Consider the following 18,981-nt stretch of genomic DNA (forward strand, 5'->3'; position numbering starts at 1 on the left):
GGGCCGGATTCTGCAGGATGATTTGTGTGAGGAGGATTTTGACTCCATTAAGGTTCCTGGCAGGGAATGGCTCACCTGAGCTTGTCAAGTGGAGGACTGAAAACTTAGCTCAATTGTTGTTGCATTTATAAATGTAATTATGTGGCATTGTAAATTCTTCCTGTTGTTCTTGCCTGTCTTAAATATTCTGTAAGATAATATTTAGAAGGAAATTTTGCTGTTCAATATTCCATATCATTGGTGTTACTGAACAGCTTGAACTTGGCATACTCTGAGAGCTGTGATGCTTATAGGGACTGAAGAAGCGTGACTTTTCATGTAATTTACCAAGTCATATATGTATTTGTCCAAAAAACTTCCTTGCAACAGATTTTCCTTGTATTATGTTCCGTTCTGATAATACAGTAGCTTATCTAATGTAACACAAATATTCTATGGATACAGGTTACATGCTCAGATTATATCTGTCTTTAAACTAGAGAATTTTTGGTGAAGGTTTGTCAGGCATTAGTAGCCAAAGTTAAAGGGTTTGCTTAATGGAACAGATGGCCAAGCAACCATCATGTCAGAGAAAACAGCATGTATTCCCTGTATTCTTGGTTTAACACAAGAGGGAGCATGTCTAATATTTAACCTTTAAATATTGCAACTTCAGAAAGAAGGCTTTAAGTGTTGAGTGTCAACTAATTTATGTTCTAGGCTCCATGTGCAAATATTGATACAACCTATGTGTGTTTCTGGCATGTTTTCAACCTTAGGTTGCAGCTGTGGATTTATAATATAAATGTTGGCATGATAAATGTGGAGATAAGAACTAAGCTAATGATCTTTTGAACTTGTTAAAATCTGTAGTTTCCTGATGAATTTAACAAAATATTTATGGTTATTGTTATTCCTGTGTATGGTTATTCATATACAGAGGTTGTACTTTGTTCTTTAATATTAGGTTAATAAATGTCTTCTGCTTAACCTACCATACAAAGACATAAAGCCGAGGCTTGATTTAATTAAATTTAGTTTAATTACCAATACAACTTTTCTTTTACAGTTTTTATAAATTTTACTGCTTTATTCTTAAGCAGGAAATACAAATTTGGATCTACTAAGAAGGTTTGTGTACTGTATCTTGTTTATTTTTCCTTGTCCCCTAGTGGTGTAAAAGGCAGAATAAAAATCAGCTTCCATTTTGTATTGCTTGGCATTGCCCAGTTGAATCATAATCTGTTAATGTTTGTCCTCATTTAGTGTCTTATTAGTGTGAATTAACAATCAGGTAAAATTAGGCAGCGCGTACCGAATACTCCACACCTTTAGGAGAACCTTACTTGTTTGATGGTGTCTTAAAAGTATTTCCCATGGTCTTCTGCTTTGCTCCAGAATAATGATTAGAGAAGAATATCTACCATTAAGCACTGCATGCAAATTAAGTATCTTTCATAAACCTATAGACTCTGGATGCTATTTGGTAGGGCAAAGCAGAAACCGTAGTGCTCTGGTTCCACGTGCTGAAGACAACTGCTGTGGATTGAGGTTTTACTACACTCCCTTCTCTTTGTGGATGTTACAACCTCCGCGCCAGGGCAGCAGAAGCGAACATGCATCACCATCGTGTCTCAGTTTAGTAGATGAGACTGGCACAAGCCAGTGATGTGGTGCTGTGTGTTGGATCAGGTGGGAGCGTGGGTGGCCCCGCTGGCCAGGAGAGCTCTCTTCCCCTGAGCAGATGGGTGGTGATTGTACTGGCCACCTTAAATGGAGAGGTGGAAGCTTCCACTATGTTCTTCTGGTGAATTATGAAATATTTAGGACCTCGCCTTTAATCTATGTTAATTTTTTCTTGTGAATAATGGGAGAAAGTTTGGTATTTTTTTATCAACTACTGTGCACAGCATTGACAGAGTAAGGTGTTAATATCAAAGCAGCTTGTCTTCAAAGTACTCCAGGCTGCTGTGTTTGTAAGACAGCAATGCGAGATGACATCTACTAATACCAGATACCTTGAGGTAGATACTCAGTAAGTGTTATGACTTTTAGAAGATAATGAGGATGAGACAATTCTTACTGGGGAAATTGTTGCTTTACCGAGTCATTCACAACAACTGAGCATTTTTAATGGATTGTTCCATTTTAATGGCTGCTGATTGATTTGATATAATACAGTGCAACGGTACTGCGGCGGCAGAAATTCATAGAGAGCAGAGACACACCTTTTGATGAACAAGTGCTGACATACTGAGTTTTGTAAGGTTCAAGTGAGCTGCCTGGTGTCTTGGCTATTCCATATCAGTTAAAAGGGGCAAAACTTAATGCTTTGGTTTTCTTGCCCAGCAGACTTAGGCTGTTGCTCAATTTTTACATTAAGTGCATATTTTTACTTTAAAGGGAAGTGATAATATGACTATATGGTTCTTTTTTTTGGTCTTGTAACTTTAAGCTTACATCTGAAGAGTGTATTAGTGTATCTGGCTTATGTAAATAGGCTGGAGAAGTTAGTGTGTTTATTTCTGTATATGGAGGAAATTACCAAGGGTGTAAAAACTCAACAAACAAAAAAAGCCCCCGCCAACAAAACCTAGCGATTAACACCGGCAGGAGAGATTTCGCTGATGTGCCACAGTTTAGAGCATCGTTGTAAAGTAGTAATTGCAGACCGAACGCTTTGTTTCCTTATTTTAGCATGATTATAAGGACGCTTTCCTTATCAGGGGAAAATGTAGATGCCCTCAGCAATTGAGGTAACAAAGTTGCCATAATGGATTAGAGTTGAGACCTCAGCAGAGGCCATTGTCTGTGCTGAATCAGCTGTGTGAGCAGACAATTTAATATCTCGGTTACTAATCTGGTACCTTTCAGGCAATGCATGCGTGTAAAAGTTGGTTAGAAATTGTTCATGTGTACACAAACCGGTTTTCAGGTGTCAGTATTTATTAATTTGCCTTTATTAAAAAAGTGGGGGGGCAAAATTCACAACGCAGATCAGATTCTTTCAGAATGTGAGAAGAGTTGTATTTGCATAAAAAATGGCATGTGGGACTTAGTGAAGTGGTAAAGTGCACAGACTCCTCTAACTTTCTGAATGGTCTGAATGGATGTTTTAAAATGCAAAGGGGAGGGCGTTTACCTGCGAGCAATTTTTTAGCCCTGAGCACTTTTTGTTTTTTTTTTTTTTTTTTGCTTTCTGAGTTACAGCCCCCTGAAAAATGGGGGGGTTTAGAAAGAAAGTGCTGACACAGCCTTAACTACAGAGCTGTGCCCTGCGTGCTGCTGCAATAATTGTCCAGGCAGTGTTTTCTGCTTTCCTGCCATTGTGCTTTACATTCCTTTAATTCATTCCATTTTTAACTTTCTGAAAGTTTGGTATTATTTAAAGCCGGCGGTGTGTGTGCAAAAGCCAGAGGAGCAAGGTTGTCAGAGTAGCATGGACTTGTTAATCTCAGCCTGATCTTGTCAGTAACAGCAGAGCAGAGGGAGAGGAACTCCGGCTGGGGCAGCGCTCCAAAGGTTTGTCTGTTATTTTTATGCCTAAATTACGCCTTAGTAGCAAACTACGCCGCCGCGGAGCGTTGCTGGCGATCTGTGGGCGCCGGGGGTGCGGATCCGTGTGCCTTTGGCCGTGGTGGGTGTTTGCGAGAGCGGAGGTTTGCCTCGGTGTCTGGCGGGGAGAGCGAGTGTGTGCTGCGACCGGGGAAACGCTGAAGAAGAAGAAACCCTGTTGGTTCTCCATGCAAATGACCGCTTTGGTTGTAACAAAAGCCTTGATGTTGGGCTTGGAAAAATGATCTGACAGTGTAACAACCCCAGGCCACTTTCGCCATGTTTTTGTTTATTCATGTTTCATTCCCTTTTCCGTAGCTATCTCGCAGATGTTTCCAATTTCACTGTTGTTGTTTGGGTTTTTTTTTTTTCTTACACCGTTGAGCCTTTTCGGAGTTAGCAAGAAAATGTGTGAAAGAATGTTAACAAAACCGAGAGGTGTTGCAGATGTTTATACTGGAGTTGTTGCGTTGCGCCTGGCGATACTGGCAGGGGGATACAGTGCATATGAAGGAACGTAAGAAGCATCTGTTTTAACTACGGAGCTTGTAATTTCGAAATGTGCCCATTGTAACTTGAATATTCAACATAAACAGATGAAGTGAGCACATTCCCGGTACGCTGTGGCTGGTCGAGATCTCGTTTGTTTGCTACTGTTTTTTTTTGGAGGAGGAAAAAAATAAAAAAAAAAGGCGAGCAAGAGCAAGGGAAGGAATATCTGTGACACAACATGTATGCTCCTAGATAAACTCCTGCCATCTCGGAGTGCCTTTAAATATTTGAACAGCTTCTGTTAAGTCAAATAAAATTGGTTACCATGAGAAACAAAAAAGTCTAATAGAATAGTTGAGCACACTAATGAAAACCTGAATGTAAAATTGTTTCAGAATCATTCAAAGAATTGAATTAGACACAAAATCTTTTTAATAACAGTCATAGTAACACATTTAAACATTTTAGCTTCTGAGGTCTTGGAAAACAACACACAGTACAGAAACAGCAGAGGTGGATGGTATGTTATCTTACAGTCGCATAAATTGAAATGTAATTGTCTACTAATGATAATAAAATCAGTCTGTTAGCAGGATTTTGAGAGTGTTGCATGTGTCGAGGCATACACAAATAAAATCTTAAATCTTAAAGGACAATGATCCAATGTCCGGAGCCAGTGGTTAAATCAGATGTGGTAACTATGGTGAGAGGTAAAGTTACTTAGCTTCTCACAGACCATGCATATGTGGATTTCTTTTTGTATAATGGAGATTAAGGAGAAAAGGATTAGAAAAATCTAAAGAGAAATTTTGAGCAGGAGACCTGTAGCCTTGCTCTGGGAATTAACACTGAGGAGGCTTTTAGAACAGAGGCAGGGTGGAAGTAAACACTCTCTTGTAATATATATTGATGATAATTCTAGAAAGGAATCTTTCTGGTTGGGAATGTCAACAGCAGCTCATGCATACAGGAATGAAATCAATCTTCTCCATGTTAAAATAATCCTCCTACTCCAACGAAACAACAACAAAACCCAGCATAGATTTTTACATTACCAAGTGACAGCAGCATAAGATCAGGTAAGGTCTGATATTCTGAATTAACTCATTTTAGGTTCTTGCAGAATTAAGCGATATTGATTTATTTGGATTGCAGAGCATTCCTATTTTTAAGCATGCATATGATAGGTATTTAGTGGGGTTTTTTAAACTTCAAAAATGGTGGTCATATGAAGTGGAAAATAAATTCAGAGCTTAGTATTTTGGCTGGTAAATATTGGGAGAGTTTGAACTGCAGCCAGGGAGACTTTGACCATGTTTCTGATTTTACTTGAGTTGAGAGGGTTCAATGTTACCCTGAGCTTTTCAGGGAACTTCAGATTATGCTGATCAACTCAGAGGGATATGGGAAGCATTGTCATGCTTGCACATAGAGTCATGTTCTGAGAGAACCACCAGAGATACTAATTAGTGATTAGCTATTTGGAAGAGTTAGGAAATGGGAGAGGCCAGGTTTGATTTCCAGTGTAGAGGGACCATTTTCCTATAACGGTGAAAAGCACATTCATTTTTACAGTGCAGAGAGATCTTGGGGGTATGAGGTATGTTCAGCTTTCTAATAATAGAGGTTAAAACATACTGGGGTTTTGGTAACATATTAGAAACATCTTTAATAAAATATTTTAAAGTTCTGAGTTTCCCTTCCTCCTGCCTCCCTGCCCAACGTAGTGGCTCAAAAACATGTCTTGTGAAAAGCCTACAGGGGAACTCCTAGTTCAGCATACTTGGTGTTACAACTTGTAAGGTGTTTATGGATTTGCTAGGAAATACTCTTTGTTTTTTGTGGGTCTTAATCCCACGCTTTCCTTTCCCAAGTGTGCTAGGAGTGTGTTATCAGACACCTGTTTAGGAGACTGCATTTTCTACAACAGTGCGGATTAAACCTGTGAATGGAACGTATGTACACTTTTGGATGTCGGGCAAAATGATAAATAATAGACCCAACAACAATGTAATTCACATTCATTACAAATTGTTTTCACAATAGAAATAATCAACTCAACATTTATTGATTTTTGTATTTAAATTGTGGTTTCTTGAAATGTATTAAAAACTCACTAATCATATTCTGCCCTAATAGGGAGGAAGAGGATGAAGAAAAATTCCATTGCTGTTGTTAGTGGACAATACTTTGCTTTTTTCCCTATTTTTGGAGTTGACATTTGAAAGGAATGGCACATTGTTATTGCTTTAATAATGGATTATTATTTCAGAATAATATTTTTATTTATATAAAGATTGCCATTTTAGATTGAAGCAGCAAGCTTCCATAAACTAGAGCAAGATTCAGATATAGCTATTGATGCGTGACAATTAATTTCATTGTTCAATGTATTCTGAAATTGTTATCATCCTTCTTTATTAGGACATACTATATTTAAGGGCGATATATCTGGTATTTCAGGCATAGGGCACTGTTCAACCTAATGGATAGGACAGTTGAATTGGTGCAAAGAGCTTTTTCTTTGCTCTGCTGTTGGATTGGGCCAGGTCAATTCACTTTCTGTTTCTGTTTTCCAACTATGGAAGGGGTATAATGGTAATTCCTTTTTAAAGTACTTTGATATCTACTGATGAAATTTGAGACAAGCGGTATTTTGTCTTACAGCAGCACATATGACCAATAGATGGTGGATGCTCACATAATATTTGTATCAAAAGTCATTAAGCATTAAAAAATTTGATGATAATCAGAAAAAAGCTCAGGGATAGCACTGATGAGGTATTTCCAGACTGTTGCTGCTAATTTAGAAGTTTTGTAAGTAGCTGAATATCAGCTGGCTGGTTAGTACCTTGTTATTGAGTATTGGCACATTATCAATCTCTGTTTTAAAATTTCAAACAAAAGATGGGCCTTCATTGACGTGTTCAGCTGTTCTGTTGGGATTCAGCCAGAAGTGTAGTTTTTAACAGCATTTTAGGATGTTGGAAAAAACAGAACTCTCCATTTCCCCAGTGAGACTATTTATATTAGTATCAGAGAACCTCTGGCCTTCTCGGTTATATTTGTAGATTGCAAAAACCAGAAATGCAAGATTGAGAATTCCAGTGCAAACAGCCATGTTTGTGCTCAATCTCAAACAGCTGAATAGTTTCTCTTAAGTCACTGGGTCTGTTGAAGTGAATAGGAATTCTCAGGATTAAAGTTTACAGTATTTATCTTGTTCTCTTTGTGCATGGTCATGGAAATTCTCCAACACAATGTGAAGTCTCATGTGTTCTAAGATCTTTGAGAGATGATTCTTGCTCCATTTGCATGTCATATGAAGCTATGTAAACTGGTCTCAGGTGCAGTGGGTAGGATGTTTGGGATAGCTTAAAAAGTGCAAAACAAAATTTAGAAAGAAATAGACTGGCCTGTCAGCCCCTACAGGTCATTCTTCATAGTTCACAATAAGGCTTATCATTTGTGACTTGCCAAGGACTGATTGGTGTAATCAGTTGCCAGAGAGGAGCAGTTAAATATTTAAATTTGATAGTAAAATTTAAGAAATTATAGTTTGAAGTACAAAGTGTATCTTAAATGTCCACAGTTTCCTTAATGTGTTACTCTGCTTCGATTATCTACTAGTATATTTTTCTTTATAGATAGTCAGTATTTTGTTATTGAAAATGGCTGTTTGTTGTTTTCTATTCTTGGATATAGTTGAAACAGCCCCAAACACTTTTAAAAATCTACTTATATTGTGGTGTTCAAAGAACAAGATTTTATTCTAAAAAAGAACTTTAGAATCTTAAAAACTAATTTCTCCCACAGTTTTCCATTTGACAGGAATATTTTTCTTCATCTGGAGAACAAGCCAATATGGCTTAGTTTGTAAAATTTGTTTATGTAATGGTATTTTCTATCTACACAGTGCCTGGAATATGTCTTAGAACATAAATAATAGGATAAATAAAAGGTTTTTTTTGTAGCTAAACAGCTTCTGTTTATGTTTCTCAGTAAGTGTGTGTGGAGAAGGATTCTTTTAGCTTTGAGAAACGGAGTGCATGGTCTATCTAGTAAATTATGTCATTTGTTAGCTTGATAAATCTTAGAGCATCAACTACATGACAGGTTCCCTTTAGAACAGTAAAGATTATGTGGGTTTTTTGTGGAAATCATTACAACTTAAGCTCTGTTGTTATAATGTATTTCTCTACCTTTCTCAGGTAATTGTGCTTGGTTTTGTAGAGGAAAGTTAACCAGTGAGAATGGTGTGAACCGGTAATGTGTGCACAAATTGGAATTGCTTCCCTGTGTTTTCCAAGGAAATAATGACGGTGTAAAAGCTTTTGTGTAGCCTTTTTTCTAGATCTTTCATCATTTCCCTCCTTTGCTTCCTGATACGCCTCCAGAAGGAGTATGGCGTGATGTTTTCTTTGTATCTCCTTTCAAATTGTAAAATGTATGTGTATGCCCTCTTCTTTTTTGGTACTTTGTTTTTGCTGTGCTGTGACAGGCAAGTAGAGATAGAAGTTGATATTTAAAGAATATATTACTCTAAGTGCTTTTAAGCATAGTCACTTTTTGAACATTCACTCTTCTTTCACTCTCTGTTTCTGCAGTAAGGGAGTGATACCAGTGTCGTCGTCATTCTGACTTTTCCACGTAAGTGATGTGAATTTGGTCTGATGCAGTTAGTGTATTGCTCCTCAGGCCTTATGGCAGAAATAGATAGAAAAATAAAAGTCCGTGACATCCTTCAGGATGAGTTGAGGGAGAAGGCGGCCAGTGGAGTTCAGACCATGAGACACAATCGAAGAGAGCTGTTACACTTATGTTGCTGGGCATGCATTGATGCGTTTCCCCAAATGCTGGCACAGAAATAAAGAAAAGATCCTGTTTACTTTTAGGGTCAAAGTATCTGGGAAAGATTCTCTGGGGAAAAAAATGGCCATTTCCCATTCTACTCAATAACTGTGGGACAGGAAATTGATATTGCAGATTCTACCTCCTGGGAAGTCAACTTGAGGAAAGTAAAGATTGTGGTAGAGTCGTTGGACTATGAAAGTTAAGCAGATTAAATCCTTTAATCTGTTTAAGATATACAGTATTGCTTTCAGCCCTACATTGTTATACTGGTGAAGATGTCTAAAACAAGGTGATGTATTCATCGCTGTAGGAGCAATTCAAGGTTTAACTTTCCTGATCCTGATGTGACTGTATCAAAATAAACACATTTGCATCCTGATTGTGTACCAAAGTTTCTGGATCTCATTGATACTTATTTTGAATAAGACTTAAAAGCATTGTGACCAAGATTTCATTAACTTGAGCATCTCTGCCCGCCCACTTAAGGGAGGACTTAACCTGTAGAAGTGCTAAGAACTTGTACGGGAAAGATTGCCTGCTCCTGCTGTGAGTTGGGGAAGCAGTATAAACCTATAGAGCACAAGAGGTTGGCAATAGAGGGCACAGGTTGTAAGAACAGATAGTTTCAAATTTCTATTAGCATTGTACAGCCAAATTAGTAGATACATAGATAAGTATGGCAGATATTTTAAGTGCTCTTTAATGTCATTGTAACTTCTGGATGCTTGCATTTGATTTTAAGCTGTTTTGTTCTGTATTTGACTACATCTTTACCTCTGTTCCTCATTATTTTTCCAGTGTTTATGGTTGGTTGCTAGTGGTTTTGCCTTGCAGTAGTGTGTTCTAAATGTATATATAAAATTTTTTTTTCCTGATTTAGAGCCCATTGGTGATAGCTTTGCCTGCTTGTCACAAGCTTCCCAGAAATGCCAGTAAGATTTACTGTTCCTTCGGATGTGTTTCTAGATGGAGCAATGTCTGCATTAGGTAAGGAAGGGCACAGCAGTCTAGTCCTGAGGTGGTTCATAGATTGTGATTGTCCAGGTCTGTCTTGGGAGAAACGGATGGTCTGTTAGCGAGCCTGAAGATGTAAGTGCATGGTTTCTGGCTGTAGGGTTATATAGGATAAAATGCTAAACTGACCATTCTCCTAGCTTATGGGCAGCATGTCCTATTGAAAATTAGGAATACTGTCTTGAAAGTTCCTTAGTGTGTTTCTGTTCGCTTCTGTCTCAAGAAACAACTTTGTCAGCTGTTTTCTATCCCAATGCTTTGATTTTGGTAGGCATTTTTCCATCTTCATAATAATGATAAATCAGATAGACTATTGTTAGCTGGAGGTCCTCGGATTATACTGATGGAAGTGGAGTCCAAAATCTTTTCTAATGGTTTGAGAAGAGCAGTGACATACTCTGACACTTGAAAGGTGAGGTTGAAGTGTGCAGAGCACTGTATTTCTGCTGGATGTTTTGGGACTAGTGTGAAACTGGTGTCATTTTTGGGAAGCTGCTTCTCTGAGTGACAGACATTTCCATAATGTTGTTTACTGTGAATTTGGACAATGTCATAAATAGAAATTAATGTTTGAGAAGTAGTGATCTGGATGTGGAACAGTAGCTTGTTGAATATCCAGTGTCAATTTTTCAACTCTTCGAGTACCTCTCCTTCATGTTGCATTTAGTAGCAATTTATGTTATAAAGTAGTTATGTTATAAAATAGTAGCAAGTTATGTTATAAAAAGTGAGGGGTTTTGTGTGGAGTCCTAACTGCAACATTCAGACTGGGATAACTTTGCATCCTGAAAGGTGTTTTCTTAATTTCATCATTTGACTTTAAAATTTAATTACTAAAACACATTACCATCTTTGTTATGGATTCACAGGGGGCTTTTTAAGAGGTACAAGCATTCATTTCTAAGAGTGTGGCTGCTGTAGTTTCAGCATTCTTTCATAAATTCATAATTGGTATGAAATCAGGATTGGGTGGCACTAATCAAGTTTGTGTTGTTCGGGAAGAAGTTCTTGTGTGTATGGTATTCTGTGTTGAAGTCCATGAAGCCAATGTATACCTAAAGTTGCTATAAAAGCTTTTTTTTTTGAGCCAATGGTTATTTATTGTAGGTATAGAAAGTCTTGCATGCTAGTAGGCTGTTACCCAATGCTAATTAAAAATGACAGTCACTATTGTTGCAAACAGTAACTGGTGAATACATAATAAAAACATCCAAAGCAGACTGTTCACTGCAAAGTGGCCACAAGTATGCAGTGTAGATATTGATTTGTCTTATCATCTTAAGAAGTTAGCCTACAATAAGGAAGCTATCTGGTGATGGGTTTTTCTCTTAAATTAGCTTTTTTGCTATTAGCAGTCTTTGCATGTGCTTGAAAGAGCCTTGAAATGGAAAGCATGATGTAAACAATAGGCATTATAAAGACCAGATAATTTTAATATGATTTTGAAGAGGTATTTGTAAAGTTGTGGCTTAGACTTGGCGCACTTTGCTAGCAAAACTGTTATGTATTTCATCAGCTTGGGATTGCAGTAAAATTTTAATTTAAAAACTGTGTTATGCCCAGTGTTATACTTGTCAAAATAATCCATTTCTCTTTACACTAATGGCTGCATTATTTAGTTTTGCTGCCGTGAAAGTTTTATACAATCCGCAGCCTGACTCAGTATTTTTTCAAACTGGTGTTCACATTGATGTCAAGAATGACAATAAAAATAGTTCTCAAAGAGTAGGATAAGGCACTGGGCTGTAATTCAACATTTCATTTTTGTTCAACATCTGGATACATACCTCTGGATAGGATAGTTTCCTCGAGATTAAATTAAAACTAAATTCAGTTTAAATTTTAAATGAAATAAAATATTGACATATTAACTATCACTATACTGTAACAAAGAAATTGTCTTTTATTATGAGTGTGCTGATTCTCTAAGGAAGAATATAGTTCTTTCCTAAAATCATTATGAGTAATGAAACTGGTATATACACAAATCAGTAATATACGGGATTTTAACAAGTAAGTGATCTATCAAAGGTGGCAATTTCCAGCAATATTTTATTGTCAAATGCGGTGCATCCCTTAAGCTTTATGGGTGCAGCTTGTCAGCAGGATAAACAAACACCCTGTCCCTCTTTAGTCTTGCTGCCAAACACTGAGAATGTAAAATATTTTTGGTCAAACGTAAAGACAAACATTCATGGCGGTTGGCAGTCGCATGTCCCAGAGCAGACTTTGAGATGAAGGCTTCCCTCTTCAGTTGGTGACTCTTGAGTAATTAGGAAGGTTATGCTACGTAAGCATTGGGGCGAATTTCTGCAACAGTTCTTGTGTGGGAAAAGAATTTGTCATATTGCCAATTGCGAAACCCAGATCCAACAAGAATCTGGAATCTGAATCGACAGGTCAAAAGCTTCCATTGTTTGAGTTTTCAGAGATCCTGGTACAATCCAAAAAGGGTCTTGAGAGTTTTCTGTTTTCAGAGAAGTGTGCTAAATCCTGTGTGAGATTAATCTATCCAGAATACATATTTAGCCTGGTTATAGTGCCTTTTAAACCTAGTTATAGACCAGTTTTCTGTTCTGCTGGACACTATGTCAGTCTGGAAAAAAAAAACCAAAAATAGGATATCCCTGAAGGGTCTGTCAGAGTATGAAGCAGGACACAGAAGATGGTTCGGACAAGCAGTAAAGTAACTGACTATTAACAAAGTTCTCTGCAAGCCTGACGTGCGATGCAGATGAATTATAATGGCGCTTGCTCGGAAGTACAGCAAATGTGCAATGGATATGCTGAGCTGTTGGTAGTGAGAGTGGGTTCTGATGGACTAGATGAGTGCTGCAGGTAAGGTGATGATAGGCTGTCTCAAAAATATCTACCTTTCTTTTTGTCATAGTGGAAAGAAAGAAGGTTCAGCCTCATCAATGTTTCTGTACCCCATAGAGGCTTAGAAGGGAATGTTTCAATGGATCTTCTTGCTCCTTCAGAGCAAAAAGTGTCCTATAGCAGGTTGTGTAGTCGCCTGATGATCCATATGGTCCTTCCTTTTCTCTAGAGAAAACATTGGCATCTTGTCACCAACTGCTTTTAGTGCTAGCACTCTAAACTTTACACCCTTTGTCTTCTCCCTTCTGTGTGGTGTGTGGATGGGTTGCTTGTGAAAACCTAATACCTATCTAATGCAGGGCAGAAAATTCATTGTCTGAGCCTGGAAATACAATTATGCATTCGAATAGCGACAGTTGGTGCAACACGTCCTCCCCAGTGAGACGACTTCCCTATCCATTCTTTGCATTGCTTTTATGTAGTTAGGGGTGGTTCTTTCCTATTTGGAAGTCCCTGATCTGGGGAGGATATGATAGAGTTACTTAGATTATAGAGCAGGAGGGAGTGTGAAGGTGCCACCTTATTTTTGTGGCTGCTGTTTGTCAAACTGGGAATGATTCCCTTTTCTTTTTGACTGTGGATGTACTATTGCAAGAAGATTTGAAATAAGCTACTAATCACTTGTATTTGCTTACTTTTGCTTCCTAAATGCAGGCTTATGAAGAAAGACTTCATGATATAGATTGTTTGGAGACGTATGTTATAAGATCACTAATATAATAAAGCATTTGGAACACAGTTGTGCTTAATAGAGATATTATGACAGGTGTCTCCCAATCTGGTGTTTAAAAAAAAAAAATCTGGTGTTGACCCAAACTTTTTAAAAAAATACTCTTAATCTAGGGTCAGGAGGAGATGAAAGGGGATAGAAAGACCAAACTCAGTCAGCTTTGTTAACCCTATAATACATTTCACATGAAAAAGCAGAATGACCGAAAAAGGGATGCTGTCAGTTTTCAGTTCTCCATGTTTCAGATGTAGACCATCTTCATTGTGGGTCATTGCATTCATGTGGATTGTGTTAAGAATTGTGCTATGATACTCAAATTACTAAGCAATGAAACTTTTTCCTTTAAGTGTTTGAGCTCTGAAACAGGAGGAGAGGGAATATCTTCCCTCCCCCACCTGCTTTTGGATTAGGTTCATACTTGATTTTGTAACATTGAAACAACCGCTACATTTAGTTCTAATTTCAGATAAAGTTTAGGAAGGTGGTTGATTGTGGGCATGAGCTTTAGACAGACATACACTTCCTGGGGGAAAAATGCTTTTTTGGTGAGGAAATTATGGTAGAGATCCTTAGATTCTTCTTTGGTCACGTGGAAAAAAGTCAGATGAACTCTCAAATGTTCCAAAAGTTTGTGTTAAAACAAGGCTTTGATACCCTGGAAAGGGCTTGGTGCTCCTGGCTGAAGCGGTTGCTGCTTTTATGAGGTATAGATCACAACAATTCAAGATAGCAGTAAGAAAATGTGTGATTCAAAGATGATATAGAAGATTTTTTTGTTCTGGATTAAATTTGTCACATAAAAGTATCTGATGCTGATCAAGTCATAGGTTAACTTGATAGTCACATTTATAAGGTGTTTCTAGCTTTCTGTGTAGTTTTGTATGGCTTTAATGGATTTGGGTTATAGTTGATGAACTACAAAGATGACGTAGACCTGAAAGGTAAGACAATAACTGCCACCTCTGTCTTGTGTCTTAGTCAGCTTTACAGCACAGTAAAACACTGCCAAGCAGTACAAAACATTAACATCTGTTTGGTATTAAAACATATCACCAGTACTGTAATGGCTTATTCCTCTTAAAGCTGAACATTGTTTCTTCCTTGTACTTCCACTGGAACTGGTAGGGGATAATCTGGGTGATCTAGAAACGTTCTGTTGTAAGTCATGGTATGGCCAAGTGGTCACTAGGGTGAAATTAAGATAATGCCCTTAGGATTCCTTTGTGTTCCTTCTCAATTTAATTTTACTAGATTTTTTTTTTGTTAAACAACCAGATATAGCTTGTGCACTTTGCCTTCTGATGTGTTTTCTAGTGTTGCCTGTTAGTGTCCAAAAATATAGGGCTGAATATTGCTGAGAAGTCAACTGAATTGTTAAAGCAAGTTGTTCTAATAAAAGTCTGGCTGACATAAAGTCCCTTTCTCAGGTAGAACAGGCAATAATTAGACCTGTTAGTTAAAGACCAGATTTTTGGTTTTGACCTAAAGTTTGGACGTTATCTACAAAAAAGTTTTCACTTTTGCTTTAAAGAAACTTTGTAGCTTTTTCTATTTCTCTATGTTGGATTTCTGAAAGAATTCTCTTTAAAAGTAACAGCTGCTTTTGACTTGGCTCAGGTGTTTTTGTAATATAGCATGTTTAATGTTGAGACAAAATTAAGGAAATTAATATGTAATTAAAGAAAGGTCTTTCTGTGAGGTGACAGACTAATACAGCTAGTGAGAGGGATGTGTAAGCTCCAAACCAGATGTGAGTTGGGGAACTGAAGTAGTATAGATGGTTGGTCACTTCTGACAACCTGTCAGTTATATGTTTTGCATCAATATGAGTGTTTTAGGATGAGGGAAGGTGAGCAGTGAAAGTAAGAGGGTGCTTGCCGGTGTGATAGTTTTATGAGAAGAAGCATCTGGCTTGTCACTTGGCTCATTATTTTATCAGTGAAAGTTACTGATGAAATTGTGATGTATTATTTCACCTGTGATGATGTTGAGGTTGGCTGAAATATTGAGATCAAAGAAACCCTTTAATCTCTCAGGTTTGGCTTTTTAAAATGTTTGTTTAGCGTGGGGTTGTTCTAGGATTCTTTCAAGATTCTATTTTTATATTTTGTGGTACTCCATTTTACTCTGGATTTCACTGCAAATAGCAAGATATAAAATTGTATTAAATTGTATTGAATTTTATTAGATTTTAAATTAAATTGTCATGTAGGTCTGAGTCTTGGAAAGCCTGACTTGGAAGGACTAATTTAGAGTTTAATCTGAAGAGAAGGTTACTAAGGGTAGACGTAACAGCTTTCAGGTATCCAAGAAGTTTTTATAGAGTCATAGTGGGGAGTACAAGAAATAATGAACTTAAGTCACAGCAAGAGAGAGTGAGGCAGGTTGAACTTCATTAAAATCAAACCAACAGATTTTTTAAATCATAATGATACAGAAACTCTGGGATCAGCTGCCTGGAAATCCTACACAGTCTCTGTTATCTGAGAACTTAAGCTCCAGTTTAGACAACTTCTGTCAGGAATGAGAGAAGTATAGATGATCTGGGCTTGGGAAAGGAGCGGGCCAGATGACCTTTTGAGCTCTCTTCCAGTTTTTTTCTATGAACCTAAGAATAGAATAGGGCAACCATGAAAAGTTTCAGTACCTCTCACTTTTTTTTATTGTGTTTTTTAATGAAAGGGATATAACTTCAAGTCAACATTTTGTTGTTGTTGTTTGGCATGTGTATTCTTGGGCAGTTAGCTGTCAGCGATAATTAGCATGTTTAACTACTTTCCAGAATGAAGCTGTACGTAATATATGCTATCAGTTAGCTCTCCAAGATTCAAGTTGTCTGTTCATTTCAAAGTGTTCTTTAATACTTTCTAATGTATGCAAGGACATTAGTATGCAGCTGTTTAGGAGCGCCAGTCAATGAGTTGGTGTGATCTGTGTTTCGTTTTTTGTCGCTTTTGAAAAGTTTCTGTTCAGAACGTGCCAGGTTTTTGTATTCTGCAATTTGGCTTTAAATATATGAGACACAGCTCTGGAGCGTTTTCATCCTGTACGTTTTATAATGTGGTGTGGCCTGCTATTTTATGAACTCTTGAAGTGCATTTGTGTAAATGCTTATTCAGCCCTCATGAGTTTATTCATGACTATATCACTAAAGCATTTGGGAGTTCATTATGTTCATGCATCCACATGAATGAAGTTGTTTTCTCCGAAAGTGGAGTTTTTGAAGAATTTTGTTCTTAACAGTAGGTCAACAGCCTTGGAAATTATGTAGTTGTGCAGTTACTACTTATGCAATAAAAGCTCAGCATTTGCATACCTTCTCGTTTGGCTGCATGCGCTGACTTGGATGGCTGAATCTCTAGGAGAGGTGGGTGGGAATTCAGGTGTGTGGACAAGGTTCCACTCTGTGTTTACAGACTTTCATGCCATGTGCTTCTGCAAGTGTTTGAGAGTCCCTTGTTTTCTATTTTCTTTGGGTTTCTCCCCTCCCATCCCCGCAAACGTGAGAGATTTCATGAGCAAAACTTTAGTGTGCTCCCAGCATAGTCTTAGTCACGCATAGTAAACCAAGTGAGACTCTTGAGAATGACTATTTAATGTTCCATCTGAAACTGTGCCCAAAAATTTGATGATTAGATTTATCTATTGTTCATCTGTAAGGACAATTCTGTTTACAATTTTAGGGCTGATGGAGGTTTTGGATTTTTTTGGGGCGTTATCTCATGGTGTGTCTGCACAAAAGGCCCAAAGTTATGCTGGAGAAACAGTAACTTTGGTTCTATTCTTCATGGCGTGAGCAAGTGTTTTGAGATCTAATTAAGTTGGATCTTGAGAGGCCCACCTGCAGTAATAGTCAGATGAAATTGGTCAAATGAACTTTTAATTAAAGCAGACATCCAATAATGACTGTATTTTTTTATTTAAGGTTTTATCTACTGCAAATTTGTACGCAACAGACCTTTTTTTATTTCACAGCAGATTTGCTTCAAAAGTGTCTGGATGGAAATGCATTCACTTGCTATTTTAAAAAAAATCAAACTCTTGATTTGGAAATACTTAAATGTTGTTTAGACTGTGCAATTCGAACTGCTCATTAGTCCAAAGGTTTAGTAAGACTATTTCTCAGACTGCTTTCAGTGGCTGATTGGCAGCTGAATTCTGAAGTTTTACCATAGGAATGAAAAATTTTTTGTAATCTCAAACCTGGTTCTTTTTGTCTACTTCTTTCTTGGGGTCAAATTCTTGAAAACTTCCTTTTGGATGATTTGAAGAACTGTCTGCTTTCTGTTGCCAAAATAGTCCATGGAAACATGGCAGTACTTCATGTGGTTCTGAAATCGAAAGCAAGGCTATATGGAATGTGCTATGTTAGCATGGCAGGGACTGGGATTCGTTTGGTTGTTCCTAAATTAAAACTGATTTATGCCCACAGAAGCTACTAAAGCTTCTAAGATATGTATTTTTTTATTTCCCCTCTTTGAAATTTCCATAGCAGAAAGCATGTTTCTAGATATCCAAACAGGTGGAACGACTTACCCAAGAAATTTTAAAGATAAATCAGTAGGATAGCTGGTATCTTCCCCTAGAATCATGGGGGCTTTCTTAGCAGACTGTTCAAGTTCAGAAATGGATCTTGGCTTTTTACCTTGTATGCTGTTGAGGGCTGGTGTGTCCTGTTGATCTCACTCACAGGCTATTCTCTAGATGCATCTAAGGGGTACTGTTGCTTGAAAATTGAGTTCCTATTAAGTCCACTACACTGTATTTTGCATTCCTTTCTGGCTTGTTCCAGACAACAGCTCTGTGTTGTATTAAAATTGTGATGTTCATTAACGACAAAACAGAATAGGTAAATAATATGCAGAGAAATGATACACAGAAATTCTTGTGCTACTTTTGAAGTAGTTTAATCCCTAATCAGAATGATTTCTGAAAATCTCCTCTATAGAATGAATTGATATGAAATAACTTTAACCAAAATAATAGGTTGGTGATATTACTTTGTTGTTCACTATGTCTTTTTTGTTACTTTTTATATTGCAGCTGAACCTCTTTAGTATATTAAAAATGAACCAAGAGAGTATATATATGTGGTAACTAAATCTTAAATTATAGCTTATATTGTTTCACTCTTATTCTGGAGAAGCTGGAAAAGAGAATTTGCAGGCTGTTTTGTAAATGTTCTTGCATGTTGTAATTTAAAATAATGAGTATCTCATTGTATTACTAGAATTACTCATAAATTTACATTCCTTGTTTTTCATTCTCAGTGTGTACATCGCTACAGGGAAATTGCAGGACCAAGTATGCTGAGTCTCAGAAACGTTTATTAAGTTTGCCCTTCTGTGATTAAAATTTGTCTAATTCCCAAGTGCTTTAAATTCAAGTTTGAACATATATTTCAATAAATATCTTTTCCTTTTTTTGAATAAATGAAGAGTACTTTAAATAGTATACCAGAAACTTTTGTAGTTCAA

The 18,981-nt window shown here is 37.2% G+C and overlaps 1 protein-coding gene across 7 annotated transcripts in view; it reads left to right on the forward strand.

Moving 5' to 3' along the window:
* CTBP1 (C-terminal binding protein 1) overlaps positions 1 to 18,981 on the forward strand; it is a 248,851-nt gene that overhangs the window by 1,820 nt on the left and 228,050 nt on the right. For 2 of the 7 annotated variants that reach the window (XM_075092090.1, XM_075092093.1), the window contains exon 1: positions 3,394 to 3,501. The exons of 4 other annotated variants lie outside the window; for them this stretch is intronic. The gene's annotated coding sequence lies outside the window, so the exon portion shown is untranslated. Of the gene's footprint in view, positions 1 to 3,393; positions 3,502 to 18,981 lie in introns of those variants that run through there. One more of the 7 variants, XM_075092101.1, reaches the window with a different exon arrangement.

This window comes from Phalacrocorax aristotelis, chromosome 4 (genome assembly GCF_949628215.1).
Source record: "Phalacrocorax aristotelis chromosome 4, bGulAri2.1, whole genome shotgun sequence".
Classification (NCBI taxonomy): Eukaryota; Metazoa; Chordata; class Aves; order Suliformes; family Phalacrocoracidae; genus Phalacrocorax; species Phalacrocorax aristotelis.